Genomic DNA, 16,262 nt, shown 5'->3' on the forward strand with positions numbered 1-16,262 from the left:
AGTTGTTCAGCAAGGCAGCTCACTACCTACACCCAGCATCCAAAGTTGTTGTTCTAGTGTACTGACATGAGAAGTACCACAGCTAAGGAAAGCAATGCTCAGAGCAACGTCTTCAGCTGCAGCCAATTATTTGAACTCCCGTAGAGCGAGCTATATAGGATATTCCTCAAAGATCACTTCTAACTTAATGTAGGCCAGTAAACTACCCCCTCTTAACATCTAGTACACAGAGCAGATGCCATGGCAGTGATATTGATGGAAAATTCTTTCTCTGCATGGAAACGTGTGACCTGCAACTGCTACTTTTTGATCCCAAACTGAGAAAAGGGATGAGAGAACTGGAATGACATTGCTGTAATCAATCACCTCGGTCATCCAGTCTCAGGCAGTGACTAGATGCCAGTTCTCTACAGCAAAGGCAGTATAAGAAGTTCCCATTCTGTCCATCCTCCTCCACTGCAATTTTCTGCACCCATCAGTTGTGCAAGTATCTATTGGGAAAATATTCTAAACTGGACCAGTAAAATGGCTGTGTTTTTAAAAACAAAAACAACAACAACAACAAAAACCCACAATAACTAGCACTCAAAAATAATTAACCTTGATCTTATTGCACAAGTGGTTTAGATCATGGTAAACAGGCAATTGCATTAGTGAGACTGAGGGTGCCCTAAACTGCAGGCTGGGTGTGAAAAGTCTTGGACCCCAAGAGAAAAATCTGCATGGAAATATACCCTGAAAAAGCATGTGACGATCATCGTCTTAGCCTGCAGAGCCCTCTCTGGAGGGCTCAGAAATCTGTTCTCTCTTCCCCCCTGTTCAGCTACTATAAGAAGCTGTTGGAGGATGCCACTATGGTACAAATTAAGATGCCAGCAGTATACTGATGGACTGGGGAAACCTTTGGTTCACATGCAGGAAAAGCAGGAGCTTTATTAAGTTGCCTAACCTATGGAAACTGTTGCTCCAAAGTTTTTCCATGATATGGCATTTGTACACAGGAATTAGAGACTGCAGAAAGAAAAGAGATGATTTTTTAAAAAAGCAAAATTAGGAAGTCACTCAACAAGGTAGATGCAGCTTGCAATGGTTACTTCATGCTTTTTATCTCAAGAACTGACAGTAAAGCAGCCAGGTAAAAGGATAAAGCACTTGGGCTCCATATTGTCCTTCTAATCAATGTCTGAAGCTGTGGAATTGCACATGGCTTGCCAAGAGGGAGAAGATTTCCTTCTTTTTCACTCATCCATCTTGCTTTCCTCCTTTCCTTTCTCCCTGATCGTAGTCACTTTTATCTGTTCTCTGCATTCTGCCAGCTTTCATTTGAGAAGTTTTAAATTCACTAATCCAGTAATTTTAAAACTTTTTTTAGGGTTTAGTCTTCTCCTGGGTACATTTAATTGCATCACAGGTTGGTCTGGTGAATGTTAGATCCAGCACAAAGCAAGCAGTGCATAGCTAGGAACCACAGAAGTAGCGGTGGATACCATCACATTTAAATCACTTTGTTTGGCTCATGATACTGCATGAAGCCATACACTGGGTACCTAAACCCAGGTTCTTTTCAGGTGATGTTCTCAAGCTGTTTTCAATGGGATATGATGCTGTAGTCAGTAGTCATTCAATGTAATATTGAATTGTGGTCACATTCTTTGGGTCTCGATTTCAAGAATCTGGAATTATCTACTGCCTGGCAATAATTAGAGACACTTCTGAAAAAGAATATTAGCATATTCTTAAAGCTTGGCATAAACTATTTCTTTAAGACTGTTTTTTTATAAAACATATCCATCTGCAATTATAAATCAAATAGCTTTATAATTAAAAGACATACTTGGCCTTTTTTATCCTGTGAAGGTTTGCGTGAAATTGGAGCCTTGCTGTGGGGTTTTTTTTACATAATTGAACCTTTTCACGAATGGCTTCTTCATACCTCTTAATTAAAATGTATAACAGCTTTTTATTTAAAGAGCATAAATTCATCACAACAAATAACAGCCAAAATTGTCACTGAATTGTTGCATCTGTGTTTCCTTGTCACCTAGAGATCTGGAAAGTAATGCAGAGGTGTAGATGACATTTCATTCTTCTTCACTGATGTCACTACAGACTCCCAGTATTCCTCCACCTATTCTCCTCCAGGACAGCAGAAACAGCAATTCCTTTGGAGCATTAGTGTCATTTGCAGCTCATTGATAACACCTTTCTACTAAACTATTGTTTTACTTGCTTTTCACCATTAAAAGTGTTCATGCCTAAATTAATACACTCCTCTTATCCAGAGACCTAAGAATCATCTGTCAAAGGCATTTCTACTCAAATGGAAGAATACATAACCCTCTTCCTTGGACAACATGTTAGTTTAAGTTATCTTTATCTCTCCTATCATAGTACTACTTAATTTCGGAGCAAATTCATTTTTATTCTGTCATAGCCTCCAACCTTCTCATATTTCATCTGCGTCATAGCATGGTGCAGTAAGTCAGTGACAAAACAGGAATTAATTTTTTGTGGCTGCAGGAAAAATCGTGTGTTTTGGAGGCTGCGGTAATTGGGTGATCCTACTGGGACACCCACATTGTCACTGCAGGATTTGAAGTGGCAGGTGTTTAGGTGTGATGCAGATTCATCCTCTCATGCCTGCACTGCCTAACAGCAGGAAGGCAAATCCAAAGCTTCCAAAAGCCTGTAAAACTCTGATAATCCTGCTAAGATTTACTGCAACTGTTCAAGAAAGAGATACGAGCAAGTCCTGAGATTAGATAAAAAAGAAACATTTTTTTTTTTAAGATAAGCAAGCCCACTCTGAAGGAAGAAAGTCTGTAATTCACCTGAAGTACTATCCAAGGAGAAACTAATTCCTTTCAGATGCAGGGTCAAGTTTTATGTGGAGCCATCTTGACCTGTAATCAGTTTGGCTATGAATAAACATATGTGCTCTGAGGAACCATGGAGTGAAGATAAAATATGATCACAAACACATCTAGTCCAACTCTCTTGGAGGTCTGTGGAAAGGCTGCTATTGATTTCGATGGGATTTGGATGTAATTCTGTCATTCAGCACAGGTGCTTTTATTCAGGACATTTCAGTTCTCTCAGTGTCAGAAGAAATGCAGCCCACACTATCAGCAGAAGAAACCAGAAAAGCACGGTACTTCTGAAAATTAAGGTAGAAAATCTTTTAGATAGAAGATGTGTTACCTCCAAATGAGTCCTTCTCTACTGGTGATGAACACCAGTTCAAGTGCTAGCTTAAATCGGAAAAGCGTTTTCAGCACAGCTGGAAAAAGCAGGCAGAGATTTTGTGAACCTGGAGGTTGCTACTTTCATCCTTCCATGAGTGGCACTTTGTTTAACATACAAATTCTGGGGCACTCATTGATGACAGCCATCACTAACCAGTGGATCCGCTTCCTAAAGTGGAGGGAATAAAAATACATAATTCTGGTTTGCAATGGTCAGTGCATTAACAAGAGTTCACTATTTAAGTGATTTCTCTAACCACCAACATAATGTCACAAAGAGCTGTTTCTCAGACACATCAGCTATAAAACTGAGTTCATTTCACAGTGCTGAGAACCATGGCCTAAATTCTTCCTGGTGCATGACAAACAGGGTCATAAAAATTTTTAAATCATACTTCTGATTGCTAGAGCAATGGAAAAGAAGAAAAGAAAAAAGAAAATATCATTTTCCATGACTTGAAGTATTTGAATTTCAACTTCTGACTGGACCAGAAGCTACAGGGAAGTTGTAGGGCCTTTGAGGCGAGGCTAGAAGCATCTATTTAAAGCAGATCAAATAAGACAGTCATACCGATCCACTCTGACCATAACATCATTGGACAGTAGATCAATGGTTGAGCATAACTTTGGCACTCTATATAGCCTGTGGATAATTTTCTGTTACAAAAAATTTGTGTCAGAAAACATTTGGAAAATGAAAGCAAAATTCCTTGTGGAAACAAGTCAATATCAATGAATTTTTCCACTGAGCAGAAGCAAGGACCCCATAGGCCCTTGTCAGTCAGACTGGATTCCACTGGAATATTTGTGATTTTCAGCCAGCTTATCCTCAGCCCCCAGCAGGACAGACTCCTTGGGGCTGTACCCCAGCCATCAGTTCCTACACACCATTTGAAGCACATGACCTGGGGAGGCAGGAATGATGGAGATCCCCTGGCCGAGCAGCCTGGGTAGCAGGTCCCACCTGGGCCACCCAGGACCGTCTGTCAGCTCAGTGCGATGCCAGTTCCTAGTGGCACTGACACCCCTTGTTCCTTCATCCTTCCCGCTTTCCCACTGCATGTCAGACGCTTCTCCTGACTAGTGTTGGCCACTGAAGGACCGTTCTTTCTCTCGGACCTCTGCACTTCACTGCTGGGAATAAGTGTGAGGGGTTCAGGTTGGCTGAGGAGGAGCCCACTCTCCTGTCCTTGGGATCACGACCCAAAAATGAGGGAGCCCTGCAGTTTTGCCAGTTACTCTGAAACTACTCTTAGGAAAGGGTAGGAAAAGCCAAAAGCAAATCCGTATACCAAATTCAAGCAGAGCAAGTCCGCTGTTTGTGGAAACAGTTGGAGAGAAATGAAGGGAAACAAAGCATGCCTCACACGTGGCTGCTCCGTTGGCATGGTCCAGCTGAGAAGTTGCCAGCCACTCCCAGCCCTTCTGTTGAGGACACTTTCATCCAACCTCATGTCCTCCATTTGTACTCTTGGAAGAGGATGGGGATTTAGGGAGTCCTGGTTTCTTTTACAACCCAGCTCCACCTTTGGGTGTAATTCAGATTCAGAACTCTCCCTGATTTACTGTTTATTACCTCAAGCAGAAATATCTCCCTTACACAAAATCATTGCCTGTTACAACCACTTTGCACAGGTAAAGCCTAGTGCCACTCTCAGCTCGCCATTGCTGACCAGAAGCAACCATGCCTGGCTAAGCCTTAATAAAGTGTTAACTTATCATAAGGACTTTTCCAAGGACGTTATGCAAAGGCAGGAATAAACTTTTTCACGTGTAAACTTCAAGCTCTACATATACATCCAACTTGTTAATCATATTTAATAGGATGTCACAACCAGACTGATACATGCAGTTTATTACGAATGGTCAGTTTAGATAGCATGGTAACCACCTCTGAGATGACAATGAATTTGGGGATCCTCATATCATTCTCTCTCCTACAAGCTTGACTTTAAAGGTTGACTTTGAAGACAATGAAGTGGAGCTTTTGTAGGTAACTGGGAATACTTTGATTTGAAAGCCACATGCTTCCACATTGCTGGAATGAAACATTGCGTTATTTCAGTGGCACATTTTTAACTTTTTCACTGGAGGTTTTTGTCACAGTTCTGAATATAGTTTTTCAAAATATCAAAAAATGATAGCAGGATGGCAGTTAAATTTCCTAGACTCTGAAAGCAGACACTCAAAGGTTGGGTTTTCTAGGAAGCACCTTTCAAACCACGCATGGGTACAAGTGATGCAGCAAATGCAAGGCATGAAAGACAGCAAATCTGTAGCCAAGCTGTCTGAAGTAGTTGAGAGAAGAAAAACTTTCAGTCATCCACACTGGGAAATTATAGTGTTTGTTTTTCACAAGGTACAGAGACACCTGCATTGTTTGCTACTGAAAAATGGTATTTACAGTCTGTTCAGGTGAAATAATGCACTTTAATTCATGAAATTTAGAAGAGCTGAATGGTTACTTTTTAAATAGCATTCTCTGTTGCCTGAAAGATTTTACTGCAGAGCATAAGACACAGAAGTAAATGTAGTCTGTCTCCAGGGCCTGAAAGCTAAAGTGGCAGTGCTGACATACGAAATAGTGAATAATACAATGAAAGTAGTCTGCTCTTCTTCTAATATGAGCTTGGAGATGTCAGTGCTGGTACTCTTCAGAGTAATAACATTGTGCATTATTAAAGACAAGATCTCAACAGCTGCTTCATGTTAATATAAGACCCCTGAACATATTCTGAGAGGCTCCATGTCAGTCCAATATAGGCACTGCAATTTTAACTTACAGTATAATTACCGCCTTCTCTTACGCTTTGAGAGTTTATTTCCTCTTTTGTCAGGTAATCATTAATCTCTTCTCTTTGAAAAAAAAAAGAAAAAAAATTGAATGTTCAGAAATAACACCTAAAAGCTACCCACAGTTCTCCATATCCTTATTTGAAGAAAAAGAAAGTTATTTTAGAGTCAGCTGAATCTCTGTCCCTTTCCTACAGCCTTGGCATTCATGCCCCATCTTAACTTTTCCTTGAGTAGAATTCCACTGTTCCTGTTTTCCAAGACCGAGCGATACTGGCAGCAGCTGCGAGTAGATTCGTAAAGAGCCTCATGCAGGATCTGAGTTTAAATTCTAGCTGTTCACACGCTGTGTGCTAGCATATGTTATTAGCAACTATAAATTGTGTACAGATGTGTGCTGGAATTCCAGTATAGCCAAGCTAACAACATTGAACAACATCTTGTGTGCTTTGTAATTATATATAATGAATGTGCTGTCATATAACAGAGTCCATGTTTGTGGCAGGATATATCCACTGGCTTTGGAAGTAAGGAGTAAGAATTATGGTGTGAATTTTTAAACAAGATTTTTAATACAAGATATGCAAACCAAAGAGAGGAGACTGATTTCTGGGGAACGTTTTATGTAAGAGGCTCTGCTTAAATGAGCACACAAGCCAGGACTTGAAAAAGATTCGTTTAGAACACATTTTGAAAGTCTAAAGACAAAAACATTTACATATAAGTAAAAAGAGAAAGTATGCAAACATTGTCCTAGTTGGAAAAGCAAAGTGCCAACAAACAGCAAACAGAGGGAAGCACAGTAAAGGAAACGAGGGGAGCAGGCAGAGAAAGGCCACTGTAAAGACCAGGAAGAGCAGGGCTGAAGGGAGACGAGCATCCTTAAAGTACCTGGTAAATAATCTCTGCTGTCCTCTTGTGCAACACTGATGATTTTTGTCAAGTGAAGATTAGTACGTTGCTCTCTGTAAATTCGAGTTTGAAGAATAAATGCTGGGAATATTGACCATCCTTGTTGTCTGCCACATGGAGAGGGCAGAGCCTCATTGCCCATGTACTGGCTGTGCCCTTTCCATGGGTCCAACAGAACAGCAGCACTGCTTGTCTTCTCTTCTGACCAGTGGCAAACACCAAGCAGACACAGACAACCTGCCTAGAAGAAATAACACTTTTCTTTAAGCTGTGTGAACAAAGCAGTAGAGGAAAAAGCAAGGACAAGACCTGAACACACTCTCAAAATGTGAGCGTAGGTTAGCTAGCAGCTGGCAGAAGATCAGACTTCTGTGGCCTCTCCCACTCAGAGCCCTCAGGAGAGGGGTCTCAGCATGTGTTTTAAGCTGATCTAAATCAAGGTTGCTCTGGCCCCACTATCCTGCCCATTTCCAGCTTTTTATGCCCTTCTCCTCTGTGACTTTAGCACAGGCACACATTTGATTGCATAGTGAAATGGTTCAGGGAGCTGGAAAAACTGAAAACTTACCATGAAATAAAATAATTAGCTTTCAGCCAGGTAAGTTCTCTGAACAGGATCCATGTGAAGTCAGAGAGATGCCAGGGCTAATGCAAGAGAGGGGACAGAGGTGTGCAGCCTTGGTCCACAGGGAAAGTGCAGGTTACAGTTACCTAGTCCTAGATTACCTTAAGCTGCCACGGAGGCACACCATGATGCCTCTCAGCAGATATCACAAGCTGCTTTGCAACCCCATAGATACACATTTGCCCCTTTGGGGTAATAGAGAGAGAGACCTTTTTTTATAAACTAAGATGTTTTGTGTTTCGTCTTCCCCAGGTTGCCATGCTGATCGAAAGAGGACTTGCAGGTTTAATGAGAGTACTCTCCAATAGGCAGTAGCAGCAAATCATTAGTGAACAGCATCAGCTCTGACAGAGCCACAGCTTTCAAGATTCATCCTGCGTTTGAAGGTGATTTGCTACATCAAAGCTGAGAAAATATATTAATAAGAGAAAGGAAAAAAATTCCATTACAGTTTGATTGTATCTTGCATTTTTGTTATTCAGCTTACCTTTTAGTATAGATCTTCTTTCTGCTTGTATTACACATTCCAGTGCATTTCTCCATACACATAGTATTTGCATCATTTGGCAGAGAACATGAAAACCTAAATGATGATCAGACTTCCCAGACTGTGCTGGAAAGGGTCTGTTAACAGAAAACACATGCAGTTAAATCACATCATATTAAATCAGCAACATTCTTAACGCTGAAGCATGGCATCCTATTATTTATTGACTGTTTACTCTTGACTCTTTGGACTCCTCATATCCCACAAGCCTGATTAGCTACATATCTGATGGTTATGTTTTCTCCTCTCTTAACATCCTTGGCTTAATCTGTGCAGGTCATTTTGCTTGACCCACTTTGTCCAAACTTGTGATACTGCTCGGTACCCTCAGAGTCTACCTTACAGCGTTGATATAGCTTAACACTGGCTGGTCTCCAGCCTTTCTCTGCCACAAACAAAAAGCTGAATACTCCCATCCCTTATCTGGGAGGGACAGCTGCAGCTGTACTTCCTAGCTCAATTTTAACTGTATATTTCTGAAAGATTAAGTGCTATATACAAATTCAAAGTGAATCTTTTGAAAAAATATCTATGGAAAACATGTAAAAGCACAGAAGAAATAACAGTAGGAAGGGCTGTGGCTCAAAAATCCCAGGTAACATTAGCTTGTCTGCCTACAGACTGTACCAATCAATGAGCAACATAGTTTTCTGCTATTTTATTGTCCCACTGCCTTTTTTTGTATTGGATGCTATACTATTTCTTTGAGACTTCTCATAAGGCAGACTGTATTTGACCGCTTTATGTAGCAATGTTTCCTGGTTTTCTGGAAGAACTGGTCTGAATTACTTGACATTATGCCATATAATGATGGTAAGAGGTAGCAAACTCTGCTACCACTTAAGCAGTTTCTAGGCCAGGATAAACTGCAGCAGAGGAAGAGGACTCAGTGACACGTTATGACTGGAGGAATTTTTTAAGGGATGGTCTTTCATCTGAGTGTCTTAAACTTCACCTTAATAGAGTGTCATTGTGTTGGGCAATTGAGGAGTTCAGCGGCAATGTGCAGGAATTCACAAAGATCCTGTCATCAGCTTTCAGATCAGAGTCATTATGGTAGACCTGGTATCAAATACACAGTATACAGGGTGACTTGGTAAGAAAGTAAAAGGTGAAGGTAGTGTATCATACATACAGAATAATGCTGGCCTCAACAACAACAAAAAATCAGCTATTGTTACTGGTTCTAGCCATTTTAATATTTTTTAGAGAAAAATAACGTAAGAGGAGTTGCTCCATCCCAAAGGATATGTGTTGCTACACCAAAGCATGACTAACTACATTGTTAGGACTTCAGCTGTACGACTTAACATGCTCCACTGCGTTCCCAACCGGCATTCCCTACTTAACAGATAAGGAATTAGTTTGGTGATTAAATTATTTCCATCAAGTGCTCTCCTCTTTCAGCTATGCTGGTTGTCCTTTTGTTATTTTATTGACCTCCATTTTCCAGGCCATTGCATTTCTAAACAGCAGTCTTCAGAAGCATTATCCCATTAAGGAAACAATTAGTTTGCAGATTTTAACGTATCTGGGGCCTTACTGGTATCTGGTTGCATTTCTTCATCTGTCAGTTTGTTCCAGGAGGGTTTGCATGCCTTTGCTGCTATTTTAATTGATTGCTCTGGTTTATTAGGAGAAGCACTGCCATAGTTGCTAGGAGCAATGCCCAAGTACTAGACCGCACTGTGCTGATATGCAATAATGCAGCTCCAGAGCTCCCCGGATTTCAGAGGCTGAGAGAGAACTGCTTGGAAATTTTTGCTATGGGAGGTGATTGTCTTGCCTAGGAACAAGTGAGTTCAAACTCGAAAAGGTGACATAAGCACCGCAGTTGAACTTTTAGGGGTCAGTTGTGTCTCTGTAAGGACTTTGGCATGGTCTCCCCACTGCAGCAGGGAGACAGTGTTGCCTTGTGCAAAAAATGAGGCAGGAGCGTGACTTTGCTTTTCTCCTTCATGGCACCATTGGCCAATATCTGTCTTTGTAACCAAGAAACCACAGAAACTTTCATTGGGATTCATCCCTACACTATGCACATGCTCTTTTTGTCTCCTTCCGTTTCAATATTGAACCAAGTTGCAGAGACGAAATCTGGCCCTGTGGTATTACTCAAGGTGAACAGCTGAAGGATTCAGATAGTCACTCTCTGAATGAGCCTGCAGAGGCTAAGTAGCTAGATTAGGAGAGTACAGGTGGGAAAGCGATAAATCCCACGATCAGAGGCATTTACAACAAGCTATGAGACTCTGCTTTGTGCTGTTTGTTGCTTTAGGATGGGATTTTTAAATCTCAGTCTTTGTTGTTTTCCCAGCTTTGTTTGCTCAAGGCAAAGTGATTGTCGAATACCTCATGCAGAGGCCCCTAATTCTGACTGGGACATCCAGTAATATACAACTTAAATGAGACAGAGTACTAGTACGCAGAATTATGTCATTCTGGTCTTATTGCTGCTGGTATTTCACTAATTTTACCATATGGTAGATGTTTTCAGTATGCTATTTTCCTAGAAGAGTTTCAGCCCATATGCCAAAGCATAGCATGATGTACACTAAAGGCCACATTTTGCCAGATTTGCTCCCCTGCAGTTGTGTCCTGTAAGATCTGACCAGTCCCCAAACAGCACCAGAAACAACATAATGGATTTTCCTGGTTCTGAAAACAGCATCATGGCTGGTTAAGCAAATTTCTTTTGACTGACCCTGATACTGAAGGAAAGCGAGTAATTTCTGAAGACTGGCTTGTAATGTAACTACCCCTGTATGGCATAAGCTTTTGGACTGCGGTTATTTTTACTGTTCTTATGTTATAGCTAGAGACTTGATTGCTAACGTCTTCTTTTGTATGCTCAGAAATAAAGGGTTACTGCTCAGGAGCTGATTGCTAAGACTGCGGCTTCTGGCTCTTTGCAATTGTAGGATAGATGCGCCCTCCCGTGTACCAGCTCCGAAGTGTTTTTACAGCCACAGCATTTGGAGACCAGAGACACCTCTCTAGAGATTTGGAGATTATTTTTTTTTAACAAAATTTTGTCAAATAGCAACTCTGCCAAAACTCTCTTTCAATCATCCAGAATTTATTGATAAAATTTTTAATTTGAAAGAAATGGAGAAGCTTAGACTTGCAAAACAGATAGCAATAAAAGCAGTAGGGCTGGCTCCCCCCACCTGGCTTTTCTGCTTATGCAGTGAACCCAGGTCAGAAGAAACAAACGAGTACATTCCCCAAGAGTTTTTGCTACTCCCAAGGATGGTCTGATAAGATTTTGTACATCCACCTTTCATAAAATCAGTAAGATTCCAGTCAAATACAGCAGGGTAAAGAAAAAAACGTTTCAAGGTAACAGTCACTTTGCACAAACTCCTTTGAAGGCGTATAGCACCAGATGTACATTTTAATTTCAGGGAACCACTAGAGTTTAGCTGGAACCACTGAGAAATCTTTTATTTTTTACATACTTTGATTTCAACACCATCATCCCTGCATCAGTTCACCACAAAACATTGAACCAAAATAGTGGCCATCAGTATCTGTGTCCAACAATGTAAATTACTGCATTTTTCAAGAGTCTGTGTTTCTTCCTGAAATATTAGAGCATATCAGTAAATTGTAAGGTGCCTGTGTTACAGAGCTATAATACAGAGTCTCTAACTGACCAAGAGAGTGTCTTTGTTGACAAGGAAAAGCTCCTGGAGATAATTCTAGTTCAAATGGCAAAAGAGTTATGCCAGCTATTTCCTTATATTTTCTCTCAGAAATGGCATGGAGTGGGAGGGGGATGTATTCCTATTGCCCATTTTTATGTAGCTGACCAGTCCATCTCAGCTCTTAGCACGTCTCTTCCCCAGAGTGACTGGGAGCTGGACATAGGTTAGAGGCTGTCAACTGTCTCCGTATCTTTGTCTCTTCATTGTCCCTGGAAGCAACCTAAAGAGATCAGCTGAGTAAAGTAGGCAGCAAGCTAGCTGCTTAAAATTGGGTACTGTGAATAATACCTTTTTGGGTGACAACATAGCTGCCTCAAAATATGCTTTGTCTTCCCTCTTTCTTTGTACTGCTATCCAAGGCAGTACACGTGATGCTAGTATCTTTATTTGGGTTAGAGATATATTGGACTGCTCTCCTTTCAAAGGATTATCCAGTCAGATTAATTTTTGTCTTTTCTTCTTTTCCTTTTTTCTTCTTCTTCTTCAAAAAAGAGTAGTATTTTTGTCTTTGCATGGTTTTCAGGCTATTTCTCTTCATCTCCTATCGTAGGTTGGGAAATTCCAGTTGTATTTTGTTTCCATTGATCTATTTTGCCGAGTCACCATAAATTTCAGTCTTCTTCCTCTGCTGCATTTATTCCATCAGGTGTCTTAACTGGCAGTTTCTTTAATAGTCCTTGTTCACGTATGAGATTTTGCTTTGAGCTACTTCATTTCTCCAGAGAGGAAATTAATTTGCACTTTAAACATAAGCAACACTTAGTCTCCATTCAGACACTGGCAGCTCTTATGCTGTGGGCTGCCTCAGATCTATCAGTATTTTATTTTTTTTTACCCCAATTTGTTTCTTTCCTTTAATAAAAAAGAATCTTGGTACTGGAACCTGATTTCAGATCCTGAAATTACACTTCCTTTCACTCAGGCCAACCAAGAAAGAAACCTACCAATTACTTCTGAAGCTAAAATCACTTGCTTTTCAATAAGCCAGAAGCTGATGCTGTATCACTTCCTCATTCTGCAGCTCCTGTTAGCATGCCTTAAAAGCCAGCAGGAAAAAAAAGCTTATAAAGAAGACTCAATAAAAGTGGGGATTGAAGTTTGTGCTATTACTAAATGCTCAAATATATTTACTGTATACAATATAAAGTTACCACATAATATGACAGACTAGGAAGATGCTTTTACAGTTCTAACACTTAAGGTCCAAAATTGGATTTGACAAAAAATCCAGAAGTACACATAAATGTTTCCTAGAGGTTTTTTTTGAACTGAGTTTAAACCATAGCTGGTAGTATTTATTAGTCACCAAGAGATTGTCCAAGATATATATTCTCATACATGCTGGGCCTCAGCATCCCAAAACTATGCTGTTTGAAACCAAACTTCTGTTCATTGTAGCTATATTAATCCATTCTGCATAGATACTGGCTAGGTACCTTGGATGAGTTCCACGGTACATTACCAATTATGGCGCCTATTCCTTCTAACCATTTGTTGTGGTTTAACCCCAGCCAGCAACTCAGCACCACGCAGCCGCTTCCCCCTCCCCCTCCCAGTGGGGTGGGGAGGAGGAAAGGAAAAAAAAGTAAAACTCGTGGGTTGAGATAAGAACAGTTTAATAACTAAAGTAAAAATAAAAATACACTACTAACTAAGAATAATAATGATTGTAATGAAAAAGAATGCAAAAAAAAAAAAGAAATAAGAAAAGACAAGTGATGCACAATGAAATCGCTCACCACCCGCTGACCGATGCCCCAGCAGCGATCTGCCCCTCCCGGCCACCTCCCCCCGTTTATATACTGGGCATGACGTTCCATGGTATGGAATACCCCTCTGGCTAGTTCAGGTCAGCTGCCCCGGCTGTGCTCCCTCCCAGCTTCTTGCACACCTGCTTGCTGGCAGAGCATGGGGAACTGAAAAGTCCTTGGCTTAAGATAAGCGCTACTTAGCAACAACTAAAACATCAGTGGGTTATCAACATTATTCTCACACTAAATCCAAAACACAGCACTGTACTAGCTACTAAAAAGAGAGTTAACTCTGTCCCAGCTGAAACCAAGACACCATTTTTTTTACTCCAACCATTTCTGGTATCTCCTAAGTCAGATGAAAGTTGGGGTTGTCCTGCCTGTCAGAAAGGAGTCTAACAGGATCTACATGAAGAGCTCAGAGCAGTCTAATGAACTGAAAGCAATAATTCAGAATGAAAAGAGGCATCTTCACAATATTCCTACTCAATAAAACTTGATGCAGTTTCCCCTAGATCTACTTGATAATTTGAAATTGAGAGAGTACCACTGCTGTCTTACAGAAACTTTCTACATCAATACTTCATAAGAAAGTTGTATAAAATACAATCAATATATGCAAGTAGCAAGACAAAAGATTAATGTTATTAATTTAGTTGAGGAATGATGATTTAAAGTGGGCTAGTTGGGCTCTTTGATACAGAGATGGGTCTAGCTAACTAAAGAGCGGATGACATGGAGACTTGGCATTTCTGAAGCCTTACGTTCCAAAGTTTGTCTTTTCTCCTGACATGGAAAAACAACACCCCATTCATAAAGATGAATGCAAGGTTTAAAAAAGCTTTGAGAACCAGTCTAACCTCTCATATGCAAACACAGTATGTCACCTCCTATCATATGCAAGTACTTTTCAGATAGCTGTTGGACTCATGCTAAAATTAAGCAATAGCCTCCAATTTTTCAATTGCTAATACTATTGCTTGATATCGGTATTCTTCAACAAACAGTTTAGTTTCACATCAATGAAGTTATTCTGTTTATCTCATGGATTGATAATATGTTACTGGTGGGTTACTAATTTTGGGGTGTTTTTTGTTGTTTTTTTTTAAAGAACACATTCGGTCAGGACACAATCAGGCCATTTTGTTGCTGACATACTGTTTCTCTCTTCCAGAGAAATATGCAGGTATATGAAGTGAACACAGTTTCACACTAATTTGTGGTTTAGGAATCTGGTCAGCCAAGCAGGACCTCCTCTGGACATTTCTCAAGTCCCTACTCCCTGTCAGATATCACCGTCCCAGCCAACACTTCCCCGTAGCGTTCAGCAGTTTCGCCCAGGACACCAACAACTGCATGGTCCATTCTGTGAGGTAGGATCTTTATCTTCCTCACTGTCTGGAAAACAGATTATATAGTTTGGACGCTACTTAAATAGAAAGAGTAAACCCTACCATTATTATTACTTTTGGTTAGACAGAATGGGAAATTGTCCCCTATATGTTTTACTTAGCAGCCTATAATATCTATTTACATAACAAGTGGTAGGAAGAAGATCCCAGTGCAAAGATCCCATTTTAAAATGAAGTCATTTGTCAACATTTCTTTTTCCACTCATTTCAATTTGCATGCAAGTATACTAAGTTTTATCTCTGGCTGTGCTACAGGGCTATAGTTTATTCACAGCAGGAAAGACAGCAAATACAAACAGCAAGCTAATGGGCTGAACCGCTATCTAGCTGGCGCTAAAGCTTACCTAAGTAAGGTTGATGTTACAGTACAGTAGCTGCAACAAACAAGTCAATGTGTCCTTCAGATTATAGCTTATTTGGGCCATGTGAACATAAAATTTGAACTTCAAGAGTGCATTTTAAAAATGCATCTGAGAGAATTTGTGATTCTTTCTGATGTATGTACAGAACTGGTGTTTCAAATTAAAATTGCTAGAAGCCACTTCAAAATATGAAAACGACAATGCTGACATCTAGCTATGGGCTTGTCCTCCAGACTCCTTTAGTGCCAATGGAGAGACAGACAAACTTTTTGGGTGCCACTCACTTGGCAAGGTTCAGCGGTCTACTCAGAGGCAGGGGCAATGGCATCTGGAAGGACCTGTTTCTCTCCATGGACTACAAAAGGAGTGTGTGCCAAGCTCAGACGTAGATGTCTACATTTCTGACATACTGTAAAACTGGGGAGATGATAACAACTTGCATAAATATAACAAAGTGACTACTTAACACTAACTTAGTCGTCCACAGACATCCCCCTGTCAGGCCAATTACTTTGTGCTTACTACTTTTTTGGGGGAGTGCTTGTTGGATTTGGGTATCCTTTGCTGGCTACAATTGCTTTGAACTTGAATTGATCTGACAGCATATTCAATACTATTTTCAGAGCATTTCCACAATGAATACACGTTTCCACAAACAAACAGGTGTCATTGGATGGGGAAAGATGGACTTTTTTCTTCTTATTCTTTTGTGGATAACAGAAATAGTATTAGCCAGCATGATTTGAATTATCACAACTTTTACATCACAGAGGATGACTGTGCACATTCAACAACAGGCTGGCCCTTACCATCGAAACATTCACATAAAGTTTCTCGAGTAGCCTCTGTACTGAGACTGTAATGGCTGCTTCACCTGAACATGAAGATGTCTGCCGCCCAGTATTTTG

Source organism: Gymnogyps californianus, chromosome 1, assembly GCF_018139145.2.
Source record: "Gymnogyps californianus isolate 813 chromosome 1, ASM1813914v2, whole genome shotgun sequence".
NCBI lineage: Eukaryota > Metazoa > Chordata > Aves > Accipitriformes > Cathartidae > Gymnogyps > Gymnogyps californianus.